Source organism: Aythya ferina (assembly GCF_964211825.1).
Source record: "Aythya ferina genome assembly, chromosome: 2".
Lineage (NCBI taxonomy): Eukaryota > Metazoa > Chordata > Aves > Anseriformes > Anatidae > Aythya > Aythya ferina.
Window position 1 is genome coordinate 92,977,088 of NC_140297.1, and position 16,430 is coordinate 92,993,517.

Here is a 16,430-nt window from a genome sequence, read left to right on the forward strand (position 1 = left end):
ATGTAGTGTTAGCACTGTCAAGTAAATGATAAGGATGAAAGTACATCTACATAACAGTTAAAAAGATCAGAGTCAATACCAATTTGTCAATAATTCTTATTGCTTTTAAAAGGAAAACTAACATGATAAAAGTAGGCACGTGTATCTTTATAGTATACTAACTAGAATTTGAATAGTTCCAATGACGTAGTCTTAAGATGGCAAACAGGAGATTTAGACAAACAAAAAGTCCTTGACATTGGGCTGCTGGGGCACCTGAACTGTACCTCCTATGAGATACCTCTGTGGTAATATAAAATCCAAGTGTTGCATTATCAACCCAAAAAGTTCTGGTTTGGGGCAAAATATTCCTTTTTGCAGTTTTGCCTAATTATCTGAACATCTTCCACGGATCAGAATCCTGTTTTCTGATCTGCTGTAGACTCTGTAGTCATGTGTACATCTTCTACTGAAAACATGTCACAGAAGTTCCCTTCAAAATGTAGTATAGGTATGCATAATGCATGATAAGACTAGAGAGATGTGCTATGTGAATCAAAGTTTTAATGTCCTAGTTTTCTAGATATTATTATCTGTTCACTGGGTTGTTAAAGGAGCTCCGATTAAGAATCGTGTCAGATATGACAAGCCATAAAACTGAGCAACACTTAGTAAGAATCCAAAAGAGATTCTCTCTGAATATGTTTCAGTATTAATATCAGTTTTGGGGAACCTGATTCTGATTTAGCCAGAGGGAAGAGGAATGTATCAACAGTATCCTATTCACTATAAGCATGCTGCCACCACAGATCTTAGGGCAAAGAAATTCAAATCACAATAGGTTTTTGATTTGTGTCTAACATGGCAGTTCTTCCTTAAATGGTTGGTATGTATTTGCTTCTTTGTAGTTGTTGACTAGGTCTTCAACAGACAGAGAGGATACAAAAACTCAGCCCTCCTTGCCACCTTAGGACATACTGGTAAGTAGCTGAATGCCCATTTCGACTTGAAGCCTTTTCTCCCTCCTTATCTGTGAAACTGTTTAAGTATCAAATAGAAAGCTCAGCTTCACACCTGAGTGCAATCCTGTTGTGGGAGAAGTGGAAATGGACCCTCTCAGATTACCTGAAATATTTTCCTTCTGCAGTATCAGATTTTGTTATGAGGACTCTAAATTTTAGACTGAATGTCATTCTTACATAGGCTGCAGCCTTGTAGACATTTCAGCCTTAGTTGCTTAATATTGTGAGTAGACACCTTGTCGTAGTCAAAACTGTGTCTAATGCTAAGGGTATGTCTACACAGTGAGAGAAGTCATATCTCAGATTAAAATGGAAGTGAAAATCAAACAATTTGATATATCTGCAGGAATATTGGAAAGGGTTCTCTATGAGGAGAGGCTGAGGACACTTGATATGTCTTGTCTGGAGAAAAGGAGGACAAGAGGTGACCTCATGGCTCTCTGCAACTTTATGAGGAGGGGAAGGGGAGAGGAGGTGGCAGTCTCTACTCCCTGGTCACCGAAGACAGGACACATGGGAATGGCATAAAAGCTGCACCACAGGAGGTTCACCGGGCATCAAGAGAAATGTCTTTGCTGTGAGTGTGGTCAAACTCTGTAACAGGCTTCCTAGAGAGGTGGTTGATGCCCCAAGCCTGTCATTGTTCAAAAAACATTTGGACAATTGATCTGCTTTAACTTTTGGTGAGCCCTGAAGTGGTCAGGCAGTTGGATTTAGATTATCTTTGTAGGTCCCTTCCAACTAGACTATTGAATTCTAATAATGGGAGATGATCTTTTGTTTTGCTGAAAGGCAAGATGCGACTGCTTAGACAGCAATGAGAGATTTCTGTAGTTCTTGGGGTCTTCTCCAAGGAGACAGTGAAGGAACAGATCTGTGGAAGTACTTTTAGAGTGCCAGGCATGGAACAAGCCTGAAATTAATTCTCTTAGGTACCAGGATAATTCCGCTGTCATGACTTTTTCTTCAATGAAAACCATATTTATTGACCAGTATATTATTGACTATTTATTGAAAAAAAAATGTTAGTTTCTGTATTTTTATAGTTGATGGTAACTGCAAAAGAGAAAAAAGAAAGCAGTACAAAACTGTTTTATATTCTTTGAGATTTTTTAGTATCATTAAGTAGTAAAATAGAGAAGGTGTTATCTGGCTGAGTGCTTTACCATCCACTAGAAAAGCAGCTGATAAATCTCTATTGAAAAATCATTTGAAAACCTAATATATAGGATGAGTGATTGCTGGGTTATGAATGTTCATTGTTCACTTTTCTAGCTGTATTTTATTGCTCAACTGGGAATAGTAAAAGGAGAAAAGGACTGGTGGAAGTTCAGGAGCCTGAGGATCAACATGAAGGTGAGGTTGAGAAAATGTGAGGAAATCAAACCCTCCTCCCTTGAGGGGAAATACACAGGTGATCTGATAGATGTAAGCAGAGAGTTAGGATGGTCTGTGCATAACCAAGCAAGGAAGAGATGTGGGCTTTGCATGCATTCAAGGCTGACTTTTCAGACATAATTACTACAATTTGGCATGCATTGGCTGAAATAAGGACAGTTAACAAGCCATGAGACAGGCTACAAGAACATTTTATTATTTTATTATTTTATTTTATTTTTCAAAAAAGAGATTGAGTGTTTGAGAGTAGTGTATATCTAAATTCTTTGCTCAGGACAAAAGGACAAATGGATGAACCATATACTTCCCCATCTGCACTGGATCTCAGTGGCTGCCAAAACCCAGCTGTAGACTGGACATAAGAGACTGGCAACCAGAGGGATGGGAGCTGTTCTGGGGACAGTCCTGACAATCAAGGGGACAGAGAGCGCCCAGGGGAGTGTGAAGGGATCAGGAGAATCAGGGAGGGAAAAAAAAAGCACGAAGCCCAGTTTCTTATTGAAAAGGATGGGCCCTGATACCCATTTCTCTGCCCTTGCTCAGTGGAAATAACAAGAGCAAGTGTCAAGGAAATCCTGCTCTGTGTCTTCTGCCAGCTTTCCCTCCTCCTGCTGCCCTGCCCCTGCCCATGCATGCCATGCACGCTGTCACTAGTAGGAGTATGGATGGAAGACAAGAGATGTCCATTTGGTCAAGGAGCTGAACCTCACATATAACAGCAACTATATGGCTGTTTTTGTCAGGGAAACTGTGAGTACGACCCGAGCTGAGCTAAGGTGACCCACTCTTTGAGTCTATGTGTAGACAGAACCAAGTGGGACAGTCTGCAGAGAACATTGGTCATGGCCACCAAAATGCAATTAGCTTGGGCATCTGACAATTGAATTCAGCTGTTGCCTGAGACATCCACCTTTACAGATGTTCCCTGCCTATATAATGTGAAAGACTGCATGGGATTTGCAGTTGTTTCTGATGCCTTTTACTTCTGCCAGTGGAGAGGGAGGCATTTTGCACTCCGTGATTTCTATTACTTTGCCTTCTCTCTTTCCATTTCTTCATTCCTCTCTTTGCTGGTGATGCTCCCATTCCTCAGCTAAGGAAAGGGTCAGGCAAAGTGAATGTCAAGGTTGGTGTGGATTCGGTGAGCTGTCCTTATTGGCTTCAGACTGACAGAAAATGTGCCACTCAAGGGAAATTCAGCACAGGATCATGCCCTTCTTCCTCATGCCATGTTCTCCTGGGGCTGCACAAAAGAGTATAAGTAAGCACACAGTGCATTTAGCTGATTGAAAAATCTAATGCCAAGCATCTTGCACCGTGAAATTGTGCAAAGTGGGGAAAGCACAGTGTTTGCCACATTGTAAGAAAAATACCCTTTAAGTTAGAACTTGAGTCTGCTGAAACAAGTGACTTCTATGAGAATGGGCTTGTGATCCTGAAACACTCATGCCACATCTTGAGTTGGAACAACCTGAATAAAATCAAGAATATGACTTTGGAGAAAGGATTCAGTTTGTATAAATGTTATTCTTGCACAAGCAATTTGGTACCACATTGATGGGATTTTGTGCATACAGACTCTGTGTATAACAGCACTTGCAAATTCTTTGTTTGCAAATTTGGAAGTCAGCTGAAAATTGAGCCTTAAGCAAATTTATTTGTAGCTATGTACTTAAAAATCTCTAATGCTCTGTATAATGCAGTGAAGAAGCTCAGGAAGAACATTGATCTGCACTGACAGCATCTGGGTTTTTGTTTTGCTTTTTTTTTTTTTTATAGTTATCTTTATGCTGGCCCTGTGATTCAGTGAAGTGGGTGAAATGTTTGTACTAGTACACAGGATACCCTTGAATGTGGAAAATAGTACTTACTAAAACAGATCACGTTCCCAAGAGGGAAACAGCAAAATGACAAGAGATTCATAGAGTAAGGAATAACTAAAATTGCCCAATTATTTAAACTGAAGTATTTTTCTATCAATATAAGATCTTGCTGAGCTTCCGGAGCATAATTCAGAATAGGCATTTTGCCTGCAGTTCACGATATAAATATTTTATATGATCTCCCACACTATTAGAATAATAGAGGTAGCGTTATTTAATCCACTCCTGGCAAAGAAGATGCTTGCCAGAATGCATAAAGCACTCAAGGAACTCTTTTAGTTGTAGTTGAAATGAGTTGGTAGAATGATTTATCTGAAGTTAGATTCCTCATTGTGGAAGTGGATTTGATGATGCTCATGAGACACAATTTAGAGTTGTATTGAAAACTCCTTGAGAAAAAAAAAAAAAAAAAAAAAAAAGTAGTTGGTGGAAATGAAGAGGTAAGCAGGTAAAGCTACTGGGTGGAAGTCTAAAAGTCTTGGCTGAATAGAAGAGCGGGGAGGTGGGCTGTGAGAGATTCCATGTCGGTGAATTGGATATACTCAAACTGACTGCAGTCCTTGGGTCTCAGGAAGGTATTTGGGTGTCATAGGAGCTAGGGTAGGTGGTCGAAATACTCCTTCCCTAGCTTTCATTTCTACAAAGTGGAGGGGAAATGGATACTGATTGCTAAACACCATAATTTTGCACACTTGAGCCAGGGTTAGTAATCAGAATGGCATTGTTGCTAAAATCCTATAGTAAACCTTTGATATGATGATATGATGCCCTTTCCCCTGAGGTGACTGTACCTAAATGTGTTATGCAGATGGAAAGGTAAAAAATGACTAAACTTGCATATATTATGTGATACTATCTTGTTCAGCACTGTTCTGTTTATTTACACTTTGTTTTTCATGCTTATTGTAGTGTTTATTAATGTGTTTGATAACATGACATCAGCTGCAAGGCAAGATTTTTTTTTACTCTATTGGGGCTTTGTTAAACTTTTCAGTACAGATTAAAAAAAACATCAGCAGCCCCTGGATGGATAGGCTTGAACTGGAAATTTATGTTTAAGTAACAAATATTATAAAACAGATGAGCCAGACAGGAGAAAGGGAAATTTATAATAAAAGACTACTCTGGCAGTATGAATCTGACTCATGTGGGCTGTGGGATGAATCATCCCACGTTGCCACAAGGACTGCTGCTACTGCTGAGCCCTGTCAGCAAATGGGACAATCAGAAATGTGCATGGTAGAGTTGCGGGGACGACACACACAAGGGATTAGGCAAGGGACAAAGAATGAACAGCTATTTAAAACTGGTCATCTCAAGCCTGGCCAGTAGTTCATGCTATATATAATTCAGCCAATCCATTGGGTAAATCATTTCATATGCTCCATGAAATGCAATTTGCTTCCATGGCCAAGCATGACAAAGGTTTTACAGAATTGCAGTTGGCAAAGAGCTCTTCTTGGACAGTTAATTCAAGGCCTGTGAGATTGCTGAGGCGTCTTGTCAGAACATTAAATAATCACACAATGTCATGAGGGAATATCTAATTAAGAGTCCAATTTCTCAAGGGTCTGAGTACCTGTTACAATGTGCTGAGAACTCCTAATTTCCACCGACAAGAGTAGCAGCTTAAGGTATTCCCAGCAGGCATTTAATAGGATTGTGCCCTTGCTTCATATGGCTGGGGTAAGTCCAGGCCAGTCAGGTGAAGTGACAGTAATCAAACAAGACAAGATAATGACAAATAGGGTTACAACCCAGCTCGAACGTTATTACTTGCAGATGATGGAACATACCCTGGTGTGAAGCCTCTCAAAAAATTACATCCAGATTTAGGGGTGCACTCTTAGGGGTTAAATGTGAGGCTTGAAAAGGCCTGTACTCACCCCTGTGCAAAAGTTCAGTAAGAGGCAACATCAAACCTTTATCAGCATAGACTCCCACTCTGTGGGAACAACAGAGTCCTCATCCATGATTTGATCCCAAGGACTTGAATGTTTTAGACAACATTGTGAGGGTTGTCTGCCTTACAAGGGCAGATCACATTGCATCCAGTGTTTGGGAACATAAAGCTTGAGAAGAATTAGTTCAGGGAAATCTGAGAACTGAAGTTTCCTGAACAGTGCTTTTGGTTTGAGTCAAACAATTGAACAAAATTTGAAGTAGGTAGGTGGAGACGTATCAGTAAAATGGTTTCCTTTCTTACATACCTGTAGCTGTATAAGAAGAAGAATGCTGGATGCAATCAGAAGAGAATAGATACTGTATTTAGGTTTATGACACTTCTCTTAAACAGAGGTGAAAGTAAAAGTGATGCTCTTTTTTGAGTATAAAGAAGCATTACAAAAGGAGCAAATGAGAAAGGATCATAGTATTATGTTAAGCACTTTTGGGAGAGTGAAAAGTTAAAATGAATCTCTGTGTTGTCAGGCTCTTAAGTGAAGAATGATGCATTAGACTACCTGATTTTATTTGATTTGTTGGGAAACCAGAGCTACTGTGCTGTTTCTTGAACAGAATTACAGGCTTCATTTAAAAAGAGATGCAAAGTGCACACATCATTCTGGAAGAGATCAACATAAGCATTTTCTATATAATGAGTAATGTTTACTGGAAGAAATCAAATTACTGTAACACAGACCATCTGTTTTCTTTGCATGCAATCATGTAAGTGTTTTAGGACAAGCCATCCTATTTAATCAATTGTAAATCTCTTATGGGAAGGCACTGCTTTCTGTAACATTTTTCTCTCTTCCTTTCTTTCTCTCTTTCTTTCTTTCTTTCTTTCTCTCTTTCTTTCTCTCTTTCTTTCTCTCTTTCTTTCTCTCTTTCTTTCTCTCTTTCTTTCTTTCTTTCTTTCTTTCTTTCTTTCTTTCTTTCTTTCTTTCTTTCTTTCTTTCTTTCTTTCTTTCTTTCTTTTTTTTTTTTCTTTTTGATAAATGTAAGAGTTTTAAATACCAGTTTCTTCTACGTAACTATAAATTACATACTGTTTGTAACATAAAGAGTAGGAGTGTACACATAAAGAGTAGGAGTGTACAGCATTAGATATTATCTGTTAAGAACTTAATTTTAGGTCTTTTTCAGTAGCCGGTTTTGGATATTTGTTGTATCCACAACTCATTGGTGTTCAACTATTATCAGACTAGCAAAACAAGTAATAATGTCCATTTATATTCTGGGAAATTGCCTTCTAGTATATATTGTTTCTATTCTGTAGCATGTCTGCTATGATAGAAGTGAATGCTGGAGATGATTGTCCATTGTCTAAATACTTAAACTTGGAAAGACTGAAGAAAAAAAAAAAAAAAGACATAGTTTGCTTCAAAATGACTCTGTAGAGTGATATTAAAAAAAAACTGATGTTATGGTGTAAAAAGAAGACAACATTGAAGGGTGTGATTTACTCCACATTTAAGGGTAGCACATTCATAGACATATATGGCCCTATTCATTTTAGTGGATGCTTAATTGAGCATGCCATTTTCTTGTTGTATCAATTCTATCAGCTTCCCTGATTCATATATTGTCCTCGGGTGCACATAATTTGTTTTTGAAATCAGAGGAAGCAGATCTTAAACAAAGTCCTGTGATTTCAAAAGAAGCTCTGTGTGTGTAATGCCAGAAGTTGTGCTGTATTGTATCATATGACTCTAAAATAAAAGAATAATGTAAGTAACACAACTGGAAATTCCTTAGGAAGGTAGGCTGTCCTTCTCAATGATGTTAGCAAGCCTGAATTTCATTTCTTCAGACACCTCTAAATCAATGGTATTTCGTCTGAATAATTAAGCTGCTTACTCAAGCTTGAACAGTGTATGGAGCTAAATTCTTACCTTTTCTTAGGTAAACATGTAGAGGCAAAGAGGGAGAAACAGATGCAGCATGCACCTGGAAAAAATGATAGGGCCCATATACCAGTGCCATCCCATGACACAGAGAAAGCTTTCTGCCCAGGAGAACATCAGGAGAAATTAAAGGCCCCTATAAGCACTCCACAGTTCACTCCTTTCAAGTACTTTTGTGAAGTCTTCATGTCCCATCTATTCTTGTGTATTCTTATGTATTATAATACACAACACTATAGTGTTGATTGTGAACTGCTGATATGTGGCACAGAGAAAGCTGCCTACCAAACTGTGCTAATCTATTCTCGTTAACATACTTAGTCTTGGAGTTTACTTATATCAGTCAAGTATCCAATGAGAACTAGGCCATCAGTTAATCTTGTTTTATCAGTCTGCATTAACTCAACAAAAGGGGAAAAAAATGAAAAAAAAAAAAAAAAAAGCCAAAAACCAGAACAAGGTTTCATATAGATAATGGAGAACAAAAGATTTAAAAAAAATACAATTAGTGCTGGTCTGATGGTTTTACCCACTCACACTATTTTCTAGTAAAAAATTCAGCATCTCTTTTTTTTTTTTTTTTTTTTTTTTTTTTTCCAGAAAAATATTAAATATGAGATAAATTCTTACTTTAAATATTTTTTTTTTTTCTGGTTTTCACAATTTCTTTTAACCTTCACCCTTCTTTTATTCAGAAGAAAACTGCAGGTAAATAAAATATTTCACAGAATCTCAGAATCATGTTGGATACAATGGATCTTTGGATGCCATCAACAACATCCTAGCCCAAGCAAGACAAAGTTAGATCAGGTTGGTCAGGGCCTCGTTCAGTTGAATTTTGAATATCTCCAAGGATGGAGATTCATCAGCGTCCGCCAGAAACCCATTTGTCAGTCTTCCTTTTGCTGCCAATGTTCCCCTATAATCTCGTTTGGTTGTTGCCCAAGTCTCTCACCTGTTTCAAGGCCAGGTGAAGTCCAGCTTCCCTAATTCCACCCAAGCTGGCCAGAGCAATGATGTTCCCAAGTAACCCTCCCTGCCTCTTTGGAATCTGCCTGTCCATGCTGATCTTCTGCATTTGGTGATCCATGTGTGCTATCCTCAGCAAGCAGCTTACTTTTCTGGGCCCCTTTGCTCTCTTGGCTTTCAAGAGAAACCATTCAGTCTGAGCTGTCAAAAAAGTCAATCCAAATGATGGGTTTTGATTTTCAAGATTATTTCTCTTACTTCTCACCCTTCCCATCTTCAGTTCCCAAAATCTCTTTTAGCAAAACAAGGTAATGTTTTCTGAAAGATATAAAAATATTGTATTCCTACTTTTTTAAAATGAGATTTCATTTGTATATGAGTAAGTTTGCTACAAATTATTTTAAAAGTGTTTGGAAGTTTTCAAGTATTTTGACTTTTTTCTGGGAATTTTTCTTCCTAGCCAGAACTTCTGAAAAATCACCAGGAGTTCTCTAATAGCTTCAGTAGATTATGTACTATATTTTCCAGTTGTATGATCTGTTTTATCCAAGAAAGGTATATTGATTTATTTAAAATTGTCATAGAAGATATTGGACTAGTTCTAAGAACAATAAATGTTAACACTGCTGCTTCGGAATTTTCATCTCTTTACTATTAAGAAATAATTTTGTAAAATGACTTAATTTGCTTTGTGGTAAACAGAGGGGTAAACTGTGAATTACTGTTGTCATAGTTACACTATATTTTGATATAGTAGCTGTGTTCATCTAAACAGTAATAAAATAATTTTCTCAATGAGCAATTGCAATGAATATCTTAAAATAAAAGTACAGAATTCCTGACTCCCTTTAAGTGCAGTAAGTAGAGAATACTGCTGTTTATTTTAAGAATTCCCTGTGTCTGCAATACTGAGTACACTGAAGTGGGAATCAATGACAAGGTGCCATATAGAAGACTTTATTTATAGTAGCTTTATAATGGATCTAAAGTGGGACTATAGATTTTGATACCCATGACCTTTAATAGAAAAATCTCTGAAGAGATTTTTGCAATTTTACTTCCAAAGTTACCCCTAGTGAGAGTAAGTCCTTTTTCTTTTTAGGCTTTGTGAGGCAATGAAAATAATTACCCATTCTTGATTTTTTTTTTCTTCTGAACTATTCTAGTCTCTTGGCTATTCAGCTGACAATTTGGAAAAATTATTCAGGGGAGCTCTGAAATTCTCAAAGCTAGATGTTTTCTTATTTCTGTTTTTAATAATGTTATTAACTACAATATATTTGGGGTGGTTGCATGTTTCCTTTTCTCCACTTGAACCAAGCAGCACAGTGGTCATAGAAGAAGTGATTCTTCTGTATGTTTCAACATCTTATCTTTTAATTTTCTACCAGATGCACCAGTTTCATGTAGCGGGAAAAAAAAAAAAAAAAAAGAAAGAAAAAAAAAAAAAGAAAAAAAAAAGGCAGAAAAGTGCCATAGATGATTCTAATATTTAACTGGTCTCCCATAACTCACCTAGTGGTACACAGTGGAAAATAGGGAAAATGAGGTCTGATCAACTCATACCAAATGAGGAAGAGTCTGTAGGTGTTCAAAAACACACACACACAAATGAGTAATCTTTAAGGAGGACATTCTGGAGTGAAAAGAAAGTAGAAGAGAAGGCACAGGAAAGAAAACATGCCATGAATAGGGGGACTGAATGGATATTTCAGAAAAGATCATGACCGTTGCTGTAGTACATGAATGGTGGGATAGAAATTTTAAGAATACATGTGTTTAATAAAGATGAAAGAAAAGCATATTTGAAATGTGCACAAATACATAGTAGAACTTACTGCTATAAGAAACTATTGAGGAAAATTTTGGAAATTCTCTTCACATGTATTCTTTCTCCACAACTAAATAGGGCAACATAAAAGATTCTAGCACTTCTTAAGCAATGATTCCTGTGGACAGCTTATTCAGAAACTGTCTATTGGAGTTTTTACTCCTCAGTATTGGGTACTGTTGAAAGCAGGATGTAGGAACTACTTGAATTATGCTAATGATTGAAAACAATTGTTTGAAAGTCTTCATACACCATATTTGGTCTCTGTATCCTCTCTGTCACAGGAAACCATCTTAAACCCAGAGCAAGAAACGTAAATTCACTTGGCTGTCCCTTATCTCTAAGGCACCTGATGCGTAAGTGGACTAGAGAAAGGAAAGAAAGAACAACTCTGAAGACCTACAGATCATCTTGCTGGAAGGGTGAGTAAATGCACCTGAGTCTCAGTTTTGCATTAGATACACAACAAATGAACCTGTTTTAAGAGGTGCTTCAGGAATTTCCTCTCCATTATTTTTTGAGAAAAAGATTATAAAATCTTCCCCCATTTCCAGGAGGAAACGTGTTGTCTCACATGTGTGTAGAAGTATAAAGACAGACACCTCCTATATTTTCAGTTTAAGCCTAGAACATGGATTTAATACAGTTTTTGTTTTTTGTTTGTTTGTTTCTTTTTGGTTTGGTTTTGCTACATGGTGCTGTTAATCATAAAATGATAGAATGATTTGTGTTGGAAGGGACCTTAAAGATCACCTAGTTCCAAGCCCCAGCCATGGGCAGGGACACCTCCCACCAGACCAGGTTGCCAAAAGCCCCATCCAGCCTGGCCTTGAGCATCTCCAGGGATTGGGCATCCACAGCTTCTCTGGGAAGCCTGTGCCAGTGCCTCAGCACCCTCTACGTGAAGACTTTCCTCCTTACATCTAATCTAAATCTATCTTCTCCTAGTTTAAAGCCATTTCTCCTTCTCCTATCCCTACACTCCCTGACAGTAGTCTCCCCAGCTTTCCTGTAGGCACTCTCTAAGTACTGGAAGGCCACTATAAGGTCTCCACGGAGCCTTCTCTTCTCCAGGCTGAACAACCCCAACTCCCTCAGCCTGTCTTCATAGGAGAGGTGATCCAGCCCCTTGTTCATCTTTGTGGCCCTCCTCTGGACTCATTCTAATACATCTATGTCCTTCCTGTGCTGGGGCCCTCAGAACTGAACGCAGGGCTCCAGGTGGGGTCTCATGAGAGGAGAGCAGAGAGGGGAGAATCACCTCTCTCACCCTGCTGGCCATGCTTTTTTTTGATGCAGCCGGCTTTTGATATGGTCGGCTTTATGGGCCGCAAGCACACATTGCTGGCTTACGTTGAGCTTCTCATAAGGCTCTTTTCGTATTGGATAGGTGATACAGAAATATTACTGAATCTATCCAAACACATCACAATTCCAAAAAAGATCCAAAAGAGAAAAGAAAAATCATTTTTACCAGTGTGTGGTGTACTTAGAGTCCTACAGATCTGGGCATGTGTGCCCTGTCTTCCCCAGGCAATTTTTTTCTTGCTTATGAAGTGCAATGGAAAAATCACCTAGTTAAGAATGTGATTTATGCGATAGCCAAAACCTAATTATATGATCCCTTTTTCTTTCTGGGTTTGCCTACTCCAAAATGTTGTAGAGGTAGAGACATTAGCAAGATGTGGAGCACTTCCTCCAGTTTATAGCAAGCCATTCCAAGAGATTCAAGAGTCCCATGTGCAGATAATGACTTAATTTTCAACAAGATGATTCAATTCCAAACATATAACATGGCAGAAAATCCAACCCAAACCTGAAGATTATCTCAGAGTAATCTGTCTAGTAGTTTGTGTCTCCATAAAATACATAATAAAAATGTTTCACTCCTCCATTAGGATGGCTGAAAGTCACTCTAAGTGCACATTTCCACTGTATTTGGTATTGCTCATCTTTTCACCCTTAACATTGGCAGGCTCCCTGTCTCCCTCTGTGTTCTGTGCTGGGCAAAAAGCCTAAGCTGAATGAGTATAATGAACCCATCTTCCCTGTAACACAAGTCCGGTCAACATTGTTGTTTTTTTTTTAAGAAAAGGTAAAGCTGCTGAATTATTTTAGCTGTGTGACAGCCCACCCCAGCTAGGAATCTTAAGGCAATTTGCCAGAGCCTGCAACACGATAGAACAAAACAAAGGGTGCTCCAGAGGACAGATATTTTCCTGCCAACAGCTCTCTGATATGCAATACAATATCCAGCCATAAAATAGTGCCTTTACAATTGTTACTAGATGATGTGTTTAGTATAATATTAGGCTGTTTTTGTTAACATATAAGCAATGTTTCGACTTTGAAGAAAGTTTGCTTTCTCATGCTGTGTGTTCTTTGAGGGGGTCTGTGTAAACATGAAGTCTGTCTGGATTTTGCCTTAGTCTCCAGTTAGAAGAAAGGTAATTTGCCTTTTTTTTTTTTTTTTTTTTTTTTTTTTTGAGGGGGGGAGGGGAAAGTGGCTGGAGGGGGGGGGGAGCTTGTTTTCAGTAAATGTTGTTTTGAAAGTGCTGAAAGATTATGCTGGTGCACAGAATTTTTTTTCAGAAATTGTATTATTTCTTCACCTACCCTGAACCCAATGGCAACCACAAAGCTAGCCCTGCTCTCTGCTGTTGGACACTGGGATTCATAGGAAAAGGTGCTGAGGGACTGGGGAGTCATTTTTCTGCTCTAGCAGCTGTTTCTTGCCTCTGTGTGGAAAGGCAGTAGAGCAAATATAGCCTGTGGGCACAGGTTTGTCCGTACTTCATAAATAACACAATGTCTTCTTCAGCAATGCAATTACACTCTCTGGTTTTAATATGGTAGTGTAGTTTCTGAATCACCACTAATTTTCCTTTAGTTCTACTTCATTTTATATAATATCTGTACAGTGGAGATAGGTTGACATGCAATGACATTGTCATGTCATTAAGTGAGGGCCAGTATGACTGCAAACAATAAAGATGCTCAGTATAGGTGTCGACATAATTGAAGATTGAAGTTAGTATTAACTTTATTCTTAAAACCATTTATATGTGTATTGCTTTTGCAATCCATGTATATAATACAGTCATCCTCAAACTCAGATCTTATTGAAGCTTCATGAGCATTACTACAGGGAAAATAACAAGTTGGTAAATGATTAAATGTATAATTAAAGGTTTCACATTTAATCCTGTCAGTGCAGTGATTTATGGTTTCCATTATTTTGTCTAAGTAATGCACTCTTTTTTTTTTTTTTTTTTTTTTTTCTAACATTTGTTCTTTTCTTTAGTGTCTGTAATCTTATGCTAAGGAAATTTATCACAAGGAGAACATTTCTGTCCTCAGCTGCAAGGTACGGAAGGGAGTTAAATCAAAATATAGCAGATGCAATACACTTCCCATTGCAGTTGGTGGGAGAATTGTGAAATATTTACAGTGTTGGGCCAGAAATGCTTTATGTGTAAGAACAAAGGGAAGGATGTAGTCTCTGTGTTTCTCTGCTGTCATATTTAGGGCTGAAACAGGTGTCTTCAGCAGCCAGACCCAGGAAGGCTCAATAAAGACATTGGGCTGGGACACACTATCTGCCTGTGAAGTGCATGCCAGGATTGGGTGGAAACCTGCAAACACAGCAGAACCTGCCTTGAAATAGCCCCTAGCAAAGGCTGAACACAACCCAGTGCCTACAAGCTGCGGAGTCCAGACCCTTCTCCGGAGGTAGGTTCCCCCAGCAGGTTTTTTGTAAAGGCCTCATTAGGTTTGGCTGCTGTCATTGCTGCCTCCTGCTTATGTGGGAGCTCATTGCTCATGCCCTCACCCAGGAAGGCAAACACACACCCACAGGGTCTGTGCTGGCCTCAGCCTGGGGAGGCTCAAACGTAGACCCCCTGAAGAAGGGTGCTCTAAACTTTGGGCTATGGACACCTCTCTTGTTGCAGGCAGGCTGATGAGGATGCAGGGTTCATGGGGGCAGAGTGAGACTTCACAGTCACTTGATGTCAACAAGTCTGAGTTAGGGAACCTGCCCTGAAGCCTGTTCCAAGCCCCATTTGACATGCTGCTGGCATCAATATCCCTAAAGCCCGGGGCTTCTCTTCCTTGCCAAGTTGCCCAGGGCTGTGCTTTCCTCTCATAAGGGTTTCAGCCAACTGTGTGAAATGTCCACCTTACTTCATGCTGGCGTGACTGCAGCGGGACCAGTGGACCATTCTCCACCCCCATTTTCCAGTCTAGCTTGTAGTTCTGCTGGGAAGAGGGTGTCCATGACAACTTAGGCTGAGGAGAGCCTGAATGTGAGCTGTACATTTGTGTAATACAGGATAGTGCTTCTTCTGGCTGGACCCTAGAAAACAAGTGTGTTTTCCAAGGAGTGCAAGTCTGACTGTGCCTGTTAAGTGCATGCTGAGTAGATCTAAGACTCTGGGGCTTAGGTGTTGTTTCAGGATCACAGGCGTTCCTGAATGTGAGATGAGATCCTTGCTGCTGAGGTGGAGATGTTTGTGGGACTTCACAGAGTAAGAAGTAATGAGAAATAAGCTTCAGTATCCATTGAACGAAAGTTTCTTGCTGACAGTTTTCATATTCAGACAAGTAAATTTGTATGTGGTCTAAATTTCCTCTTGACCAAGAACCCACTTAAAGAAATAAGACTTCTTTTCCTACCCACATATGGTACTAAAATTCTCCTCTTAGAGTCATTTCACATGAGTTGCTGTTCTTTTCCAGACTATTGCAGGATGAAATAATTTCCAGTTGCGAGTCTGAATTCACTCCCATGTTAACGTAACCTAGTACTGTTAGCCTGGGTGGAAGAAATAAGTTGCCTTGCCTTCATTATTTTATCCTTCGTATGGCTTATAGATACACTCAATGACAGTTTGCAGCTGTGTTCAATATGGTTTGATTATGCTCTGTTGGAGGCGTTGTAATTTACATTCTCCATATTGCTGGACAATATTACTGCGTTCCTTCTTATTCATTGTCTCAGTGAAAATACTGAGGCCATTTTCTTTTAATACTCTGCAACAATTACAACAGAAACTTCTGAGAAGATCTTCACAGAATTGTAGCAGAAATAAAAGAATAAAAGGTCGTTTTTTTGAGAAATGTTCATAGAGAAAAGGACATCTATTTTGTCTTTTTGCAGTTCATCTCTGTCTTTTGGGCAAGGTTTTCATTACCCTAGTGTTCTGCTGTTTTTCAGCTATTGTTCCTTTTTTTTTTTTTTTTTTTCCCTTCTTTCTTGCCACAGTGTTTTAAGATATGTAACCAGCAAGAACATGGTGTTCCAGAAAGTTATAAAAAGTCGTAACTCCAGTACTGCGTTTCTTAATATTATTGTTTGGGGATGGTATTGCTGCATTTAGAGCAATGTGTGTTTGTTTTAGGGAGGGAACTTAATCACAATGAAGTTCTGTTGTTTTCTTCCTTGAGTGATAATAGCTAGTTTAAAATCTAGCAGTCCAAATAAGAAGTTCCTGTTACT

The 16,430-nt window shown here is 38.8% G+C and overlaps 1 protein-coding gene across 14 annotated transcripts in view; it reads left to right on the forward strand.

Moving 5' to 3' along the window:
• Positions 1-16,430, forward strand: part of LOC311433109 (poly(rC)-binding protein 3-like) — a 511,482-nt gene that overhangs the window by 92,057 nt on the left and 402,995 nt on the right. For 9 of the 14 annotated variants that reach the window (XM_084511817.1, XM_084511836.1, XM_084511835.1 and 6 more), the window contains exons 2-4: positions 888-959; positions 2,277-2,357; positions 11,215-11,352. The gene's annotated coding sequence lies outside the window, so the exon portion shown is untranslated. Of the gene's footprint in view, positions 1-887; positions 960-2,276; positions 2,358-8,823; positions 8,941-11,214; positions 11,353-14,458; positions 14,663-16,430 lie in introns of those variants that run through there. The other 5 variants (XM_084511839.1, XM_084511837.1, XM_084511831.1 and 2 more) reach the window with 4 other exon arrangements.